This window comes from Alligator sinensis, unplaced genomic scaffold, assembly GCF_000455745.1.
Source record: "Alligator sinensis unplaced genomic scaffold, ASM45574v1 scaffold166_1, whole genome shotgun sequence".
Classification (NCBI taxonomy): domain Eukaryota; kingdom Metazoa; phylum Chordata; order Crocodylia; family Alligatoridae; genus Alligator; species Alligator sinensis.
In genome coordinates, this window is record NW_005842098.1 from 2,042,064 (window position 1) to 2,049,316 (window position 7,253).

Consider the following 7,253-nt stretch of genomic DNA (forward strand, 5'->3'; position numbering starts at 1 on the left):
CTCTTTCCTGCCATGGCAGGGGGTCGGACTAGATGATCTGCCCAGGTCCCTTCCGACCCTAGAAACTATGAAACTATGCTTTTTAAAACATTTTTTTTTATTTATTTATTTAAGTGTAGAGATTTGAATATTTTTATCTAAAGAACCTCAAACCTGCCCTGGCTACAATGAACAAGTTAGGAAAATATAGGGACTAAGATAAAGTTTCAACTTTCACAACGATTTAAGCATATTAATCAATTTTACACGAACTAAAACAGGGTTAAGTAGCAGGTGTGAGCAAATCAAATAGTAAACTTCTGGCCATTAATGACACACGAGCCTTGGTCTGTGTAGAAAACTGAGCTGCAAGTTTCTAATGATAAGGTTTCTCCATCTCAAAAACTGCTGTCATGCTGACACTTTTGTGAACAGTTATGACAGATAATGGAAATCAAAGTATCCACATACTTGGTGATTAACCCTCTCAAACCAGGGAGAATACTGTCTCCATAAAAAACAAGGATGTCTTAGTTTAGGCAAACTAAACTCGCTGGAATCCAGAAGAAAATTAGGTCAGGGAAATACATATAGGAAGTCAGTTCTGTGAAAAAGAGGTTTTCAGAGCTTTTCTGTTCAAATAAACTAGCTTAATGTAGACTTTAGGGAACATTATCTATGGGGTACCTCCAACCTTGAGTGGCTTTAGATGAAGATTTGAAGCTTCAAGGATATAACAGCATCATGCATCTTTTTAAATGACTGAATTTCAATTTATTTAGACAGTGGACAAGATTACTGGAAGGAAAATCCTCCAAGCCTAGACCTTAGGGACTCCAAGGAACCTTAACCTCTTCAGCCTCTCCGAGAGAAGGCCGAGAGGGGACCTTGTGGTGGCGTACAAATTCATAAGGGGAGAGCAACATGAAGTAGGTGACAATCTGTTTACCAGGGCATCCCCTGGAACAACAAGGAACAATGGCCATAAGCTACTGGAAAGATTTAGACTGGACATTAGAAAAAAGTTCTTCATGATCAGGGTTGCCAGGATCTGGAATGGGCTTCCAAGGGAGGTGGTGCTTGCCCCACCCTTGGGTCTTCAAGAGGAGACTAGACAGGCACCTGGCTGGGCTCATATGACCCCAGGTTTGGTGACCCTTTTCTTGCCTGCCAGGGGCAAGGGGTCGGACTAGATGGCCCACTGATGTCCCTTCTGACCCTAGAATCTATGCATATCAAAACAGTCAACATGTGGACCTAACTTCATTTTTTGCCATAACAAACTCAAGTAAATCTAATAGTAAACATTTATGTCAAAAGATTAAATTCTAAAATATTCAAGACGGATGCAGTTCTTTGCCTTTCTAAACTCAAGCTCTGTATCTTAAGATACTGCAAGTAACAGAATTGGATGCTGATCTGTAACCAGAGATAGCATGGTCTTGTGGCGTCCCTATTCTGAAGTTCTTACATAATGAATAATCTGAGACTATACTTCTCTCTAAATTAAACTGTTTTCTAATTTTTAGAACTGTAATACTTAATATAATTATTTGACTGATAATGGAGAAATAAAATGGTACTTTTATTATTTTTATATGAGTAGGTCTGACCCTTACAGCTTCCTACACTCCAATTCCACACGGATGCAACTTTTCCAACTGAGGAATTCTAAAAAAATATATATATATGGAAATAGATTACTATGTATTTTAGACCAAATTTCTTATCCCAAACAGATAAGTGCCTCACTTACATGACAACACACATGCTTTAATAATCAAGTCATGTGGACAGAGGAATAAACTTTGTGCCAAACTTCTAAATATATTCTAATCCCACTAAGAGCAAACCCCTGTATATTTACATTAAGAGAATTTAAACCCAGTGGTCGTATGTAACCAAGAGTCTCACCCAGCAGCCCTACAGAGCAAACTCCAAATATTCCAACACAAGTGAAATTCAGTAAAACAGATGGAGGAAAGAAAATCTATTTACTACCAATACAAAAGAACTGAGTAAGCAGGGTAACAGCAAAGTAAGTGAAGACAAGAAAGAAAGATCTATTAAACAGCTGAATAAGTCAACACTAAAATGGCCTGATTGTTTGAAGGCCTGTCAGGCCCCAGAAGTTTGCAATATCAGTCTATTTTGAAAGGATGACTAATTGCCACAAAAAGTTCAAAATACTCCAAGACAAAAGCAGGAACAGATTGGAGGCATATGAACAAAGTTAAAAAACATGAACGGTCCAGGAAAATATAAGTTGGAAAGTGGTAACTGAAACAAGACAAATACCAAAAGATCATATCAAGCAGGCCAGAGTTCCTCAATTTGGTCACAACATCAAATGAGCACTTTGGAGAAATTGATCCTTCTTTGAAGTGCTGCCTTGTTCAGCCCTAGATAATCCTTTTTACTGGGTGCTGTTATTTGATGTAGATCACTGGCACTTTCTGCAAAGCATTACATAAACCAGTCCCATATCTTAAGAAGAAACAATCTATAGTCATGGGGTAAATACAAGACTATAGGAAAGAGCTGGGAATTCATCTAAGACATGGTCCCTTAATCTATGTAGAAAGAATAAACTTAAATTTGAGAAAATTAGGCTTAGTTTGAATATGGACAAGGACTTTACAATTCAGGGAATTAAAAATATGAGGAAGGCATTGCTCAGGTTTTAACCAGGGTGAATAAAAATCAACATATTTAAAAAAAAAAAATCAGATTAAAAAAATTAAATCAGACTTTAATTTAATTGTATATTTTGATTTAAGATGCTTTTAAAAAAAACTACATATAGTTTTAATTTATGTTAGAGCTCAAAGATATCATCATGGAATAGGGATCATAATTTCTAATTATAAGTTATTTGAGACAATATATTCACATAACCTTTTTAGAAAAGTTTTATAAACAAGTCACAATAGGCCATGGACTATATTAGGGCCCCAATCTTATGGGGTTCCCAGACGCTCCTTTATAGATTAGTAAAGATTTAAAGAAAACCACTCTACCCAATGGGATTCAGTGCTCAGTCTAGAAGATCCCATTAAGCATCTCTGCAATGCTTAGTTTCAGTTCTCAAACTGTGGATTTGTCTCCCCAGTGATAACATCCTTGTTAACAGCAGTATATGGAGATTAGAGATAACAAACTTCATTACCTACCCAATCTGCCCTATGGTCTCTCTGCAAGTTTGTGTACACAGACTCAAGCTCTTGCCTCTCTCTAAACCTGCAAAATTTCAAGAAGTTAAATGAATAACTGGTCAAGTTCGCAGACAACACCAAGTTACAGGGGAGCGTGGTCACAATTCAAGATAGGCTGCAGATACAGGTGGACCTAAACAGGCTGGCAAATTGGGCGGATTAAAACCAGATGAAGTTCAACATTGAGAAGTGTAAAGTGCTCCATCTGGGGATGAACAATCCCCAACATACTTACATACTTGGCGCCAAGCTGACTAGCTCCACAACTGAAAGGAACCTAGGGGTAATAATAGACCAGTGTTTCCCAACCAGTGTGCCGTGGCACAAAACTGTGCCATCAGAAATGAACAGGTGTGCCATGGAATTTTGCCATGGCAATGAGCTGCAATAGATATGAGGATGGGGAATGCCTTAACAGGTGTGATATGGAAAATTATCAATATAAGTGCTCCCTGGGGTGGAAAAGGTCAGGAAACACTCTAACAGACCATAGCATAAACATGAGCCAGCAGGGCAAACAATACTCTGCTATGCGTCATCTGATGCATCTCAAACAAAACCAAGGAAGTGATTCTTCTGCTTTACTCAGCATTGGTGAGACGGCAGTTGGTGTACTGCATCCAGTTCTGGATGCCGCACTTTAACACGGATGTGGAAAAGCTTGAGAGAGTCCAGAGAAGAGCCACCTGTATGATCAGACTTGCATGGCAAGCCATATGAGGAAAGGCTGAGGGACTTGGGTCTCTTCAGCCTAAAGAAACAGAAGGCTGAGAGCAGACTTGGCACCAGTTTACCATTATATCAGAGGAATATACCAAGGGCTCGGCAAACAACTGTTCACCAGGGCATCCTTGGGGAAAACCAAGAGTAATGGCCACAAAGTCCTGGAAGACTGTTTCAGGCTTAACACTGAGAAAAACTTCTTCACAGTCAGGGTGTCCAGACTGGAATAAACTCCCTCCAGAGGTGGTGCAATCACCTGCCCTGGAAATCTTTGGGAATATTTTAATGAAGTTGATATCAAACAACAAGAACACACTTTTTGTAGAAAGCAATGATTAAATAAGGCTTAATAAACCAGTGATTTTAAATCATGATTTAAAATAGATCCGATTTAAATCAAATCCACCCTGGTTTTAACTACTAAAAACTAGATTAGGTGAAAGTGAGGCTTCACTATATCCAAAATTTCTGTGATTTCATATTGATGATCTGTGTCAAGCCCACAACATTTAATTCAAGTGAGGGCTTCAGTGACAAACTTTCTATGAACCTGAGAACCGAACTTAGGTAAGACAGGTAGATGCAGTCTGTACTTCAATGGAGAATAAAGATGGCCAGTGGTTGCCATATCATGTCTGTTATTACTACATGTGCATGTGAAAGATGCATCTGGTTGTAGAGCACTTCAGAGCCACATGGACTACAACACCTGACCAGAATTTGGTGGTCCACATGGTAAACAAAAGTAGAACAATTTTCCAGATTTCCTTCTATGAGTCCAAGTCTTATAGGCTTCAAGGTTAAGTAGAGGAAGCTAAACACTAATCTTGGCCCTTAGAAGGTTGAACCAATGATGTATTCACCTGCTATTTTAAACAGCTTAGATGAGCTACAATAACATAGATTCATAGATGTTAGGGTCAGAAGGGACCTCAATAGATCATCGAGTCCGACCCCCTGCATAGGCAGGAAAGAGGGCTGGGTCTAGATGACCCCAGCTAGATGCCTATCTAACCTCCTCTTGAAGACCCCCAGGGTAGGGGAGAGCACCACCTCCCTTGGGAGCCCATTCCAGACCTTGGCCACTCGAACTGTGAAGTTCTTCCTAATGTCCAGTCTAAATCTGCTCTCTGATAGCTTGTGGCCATTATTTCTTGTAACCCTTGGGGGCGCTTCGGTGAATAAAACCTCACCAATTCCCTTCTGTGCCCCCGTGATGAACTTATAGGCAGCCACAAGGTCGCCTCTCAACCTTCTCTTGCGGAGGCTAAAAAGGTCCAGGTTCTCTAGTCTATCCTCATAGGGCTCGGCCTGCAAGCCCTTAACCATACAAGTGGCCCTTCTCTGGACCCTCTCCAGGTTATCCACATCTCTCTTGAAGTGTGGTGCCCAGAATTGCACACAGTACTCCAACTGCCGTCTGACCAGCGCCCGAGAGGGGAAGTATCACCTCCTTTACAGGTTTAGTAAACATGTTCACATCTGTCCCACATCTAAGAATTCAGAAAGATTCTGATGCATATCAGATCCACTATTCAAAATGCACTGCTTCCTGGAAGACAGCAATACAACAAATCAGTACTTTTACTTGGTGCCTCATTTTGTGCACCAGAATTCAGGTCGTTTAAAATAAGACTTGTGGCTATCAACATATACTCTATGTTTGTCCTGTCCTGTCCTTCTCCAGCATTTGATGAAGTGAACTCAAGTTTATGGAAGCTGAAGGCATCATAGTAGAAGGCATCTTATATGTACCTTACCAACTAACTAAATTTATATGTACAGCACTATATATAAATTTAGTTAGTTGATAAGGTACATATAAGATGCCTTCTACTATGAAGTTATCCCATGGTAGAAGACTTTTTGGTGTTGTGATTTAAAAAAAAAAAGTCAAATTAAGTTCTCAGTGACTGAGTAAGACCAAGTCAAAGATTTCCAAGGGATATTCTTCCTATAAAACCCATGAGGAATGAGATATTCAAAAGGGAAAAAAGGTTATACATTTAAGAGAAGAACACTGGAATTATTTCCAACATTTGGATATGAGGAAAGTTTTCCACCTGTATTTTTACTTTCTGGAGAGAGAAGACAGGAAAACAGTAAGAATGCTAAAACCTGTACTTGAGATCTACCTCAAGTACATCTTAGAAATGAGAGGTAACTATCTCCCTATTCCTTCTGAATAACCAAATTAACTACTTGGGGTATACTGGCTGTTGGAAGTCACTTTAAAAGTACAAACTCCAACTGACTAGATTACCTGATCCAGTGTTTTTAACCAGGACTCGTGGTAGAGGTGATATCTTATTAGACCAACTAGGCTTTTGCAAAAAATATTTTTAACCAGACATTTGAAGTTTCCTATCAAACTTGGTGCAACAGGAACTGGTATATAAAATGTACTCTGAACATTAACTGTTAGTTTTGGCCATACAATAAAAATACAGGACATCTAGAAGTTAGTTAAAATTCTGAGATCCTATACTCCACGCTGAGAATGGACAGGTTTAGTAAAGGACAGAGCTGTTCTAGACACACATGCCTACAGGTAACCAGGTTAGAATTCATCTGAGCATGTTGTTCATTACAAGAGAAGAGTGCTGACAAAAGAAAGGATTGTAATTGCTGAAGTAATTTGCTTGTAACTGAAAAAATACATCACCTCCTAGCAGAGTCAAATTCTTATTAATTACCCCATTATGTTACCTCATCTTTTTACAGAGATTATTTAGTAAAAAATACATTCCATCAGGCAAAAGTTAACTTAGAAATGCAATCATTGAGGACTGTGTGCTTAAGTAAAAGCTTATTGGTTTAGCTGTCCACACTTGTTGCTACTACAAGTGCAGACAAACCTAACTATTACAATGTTTCAAAGGCCACTGCAATGTTTCAATGGGACAGCTGTACAGGCCCTCTGAAATATTCCAAAATACCACATCTGCCCAAATCCAAGACAAATTTGAATTTAAGATGAGCCCCCAATTATATTCTAGACATGGATAATTATAAATTTCTTATAATTTCTGTGTCTAGAATCTAATTGGACGGTTGTCTTAAAGTTGCTACCCACCCACCCAGTGCTACAGCAGGAAAGCAGCAGCCAGGGGAGGTAAGGTAGCGTGGGAGGGAAATAGGAGCCTGACTCCATCCATCACCCCTCCCCCCACCCCAAAAAAAACTCTCCCCACCTGCCCCATCCTTCCACTGCTTTCCCTGGCTGATCCAAGCACAAAGGACGTCCCACAACTTCTCCTGACCCACAGTGCAGGAAACAGCTGTGCAGGGAGCCTAGATCAGAGAGGAACAGTGGAAGTGGCATGCAGGTTCCTC

At 39.7% G+C, this 7,253-nt stretch overlaps 1 protein-coding gene across 8 annotated transcripts in view; it reads right to left on the bottom strand.

Moving 5' to 3' along the window:
- The window catches only part of CNOT4 (CCR4-NOT transcription complex subunit 4), a 101,228-nt gene that overhangs the window by 12,607 nt on the left and 81,368 nt on the right, over nt 1-7,253 (bottom strand). The gene's annotated exons all lie outside the window — the stretch shown is intronic.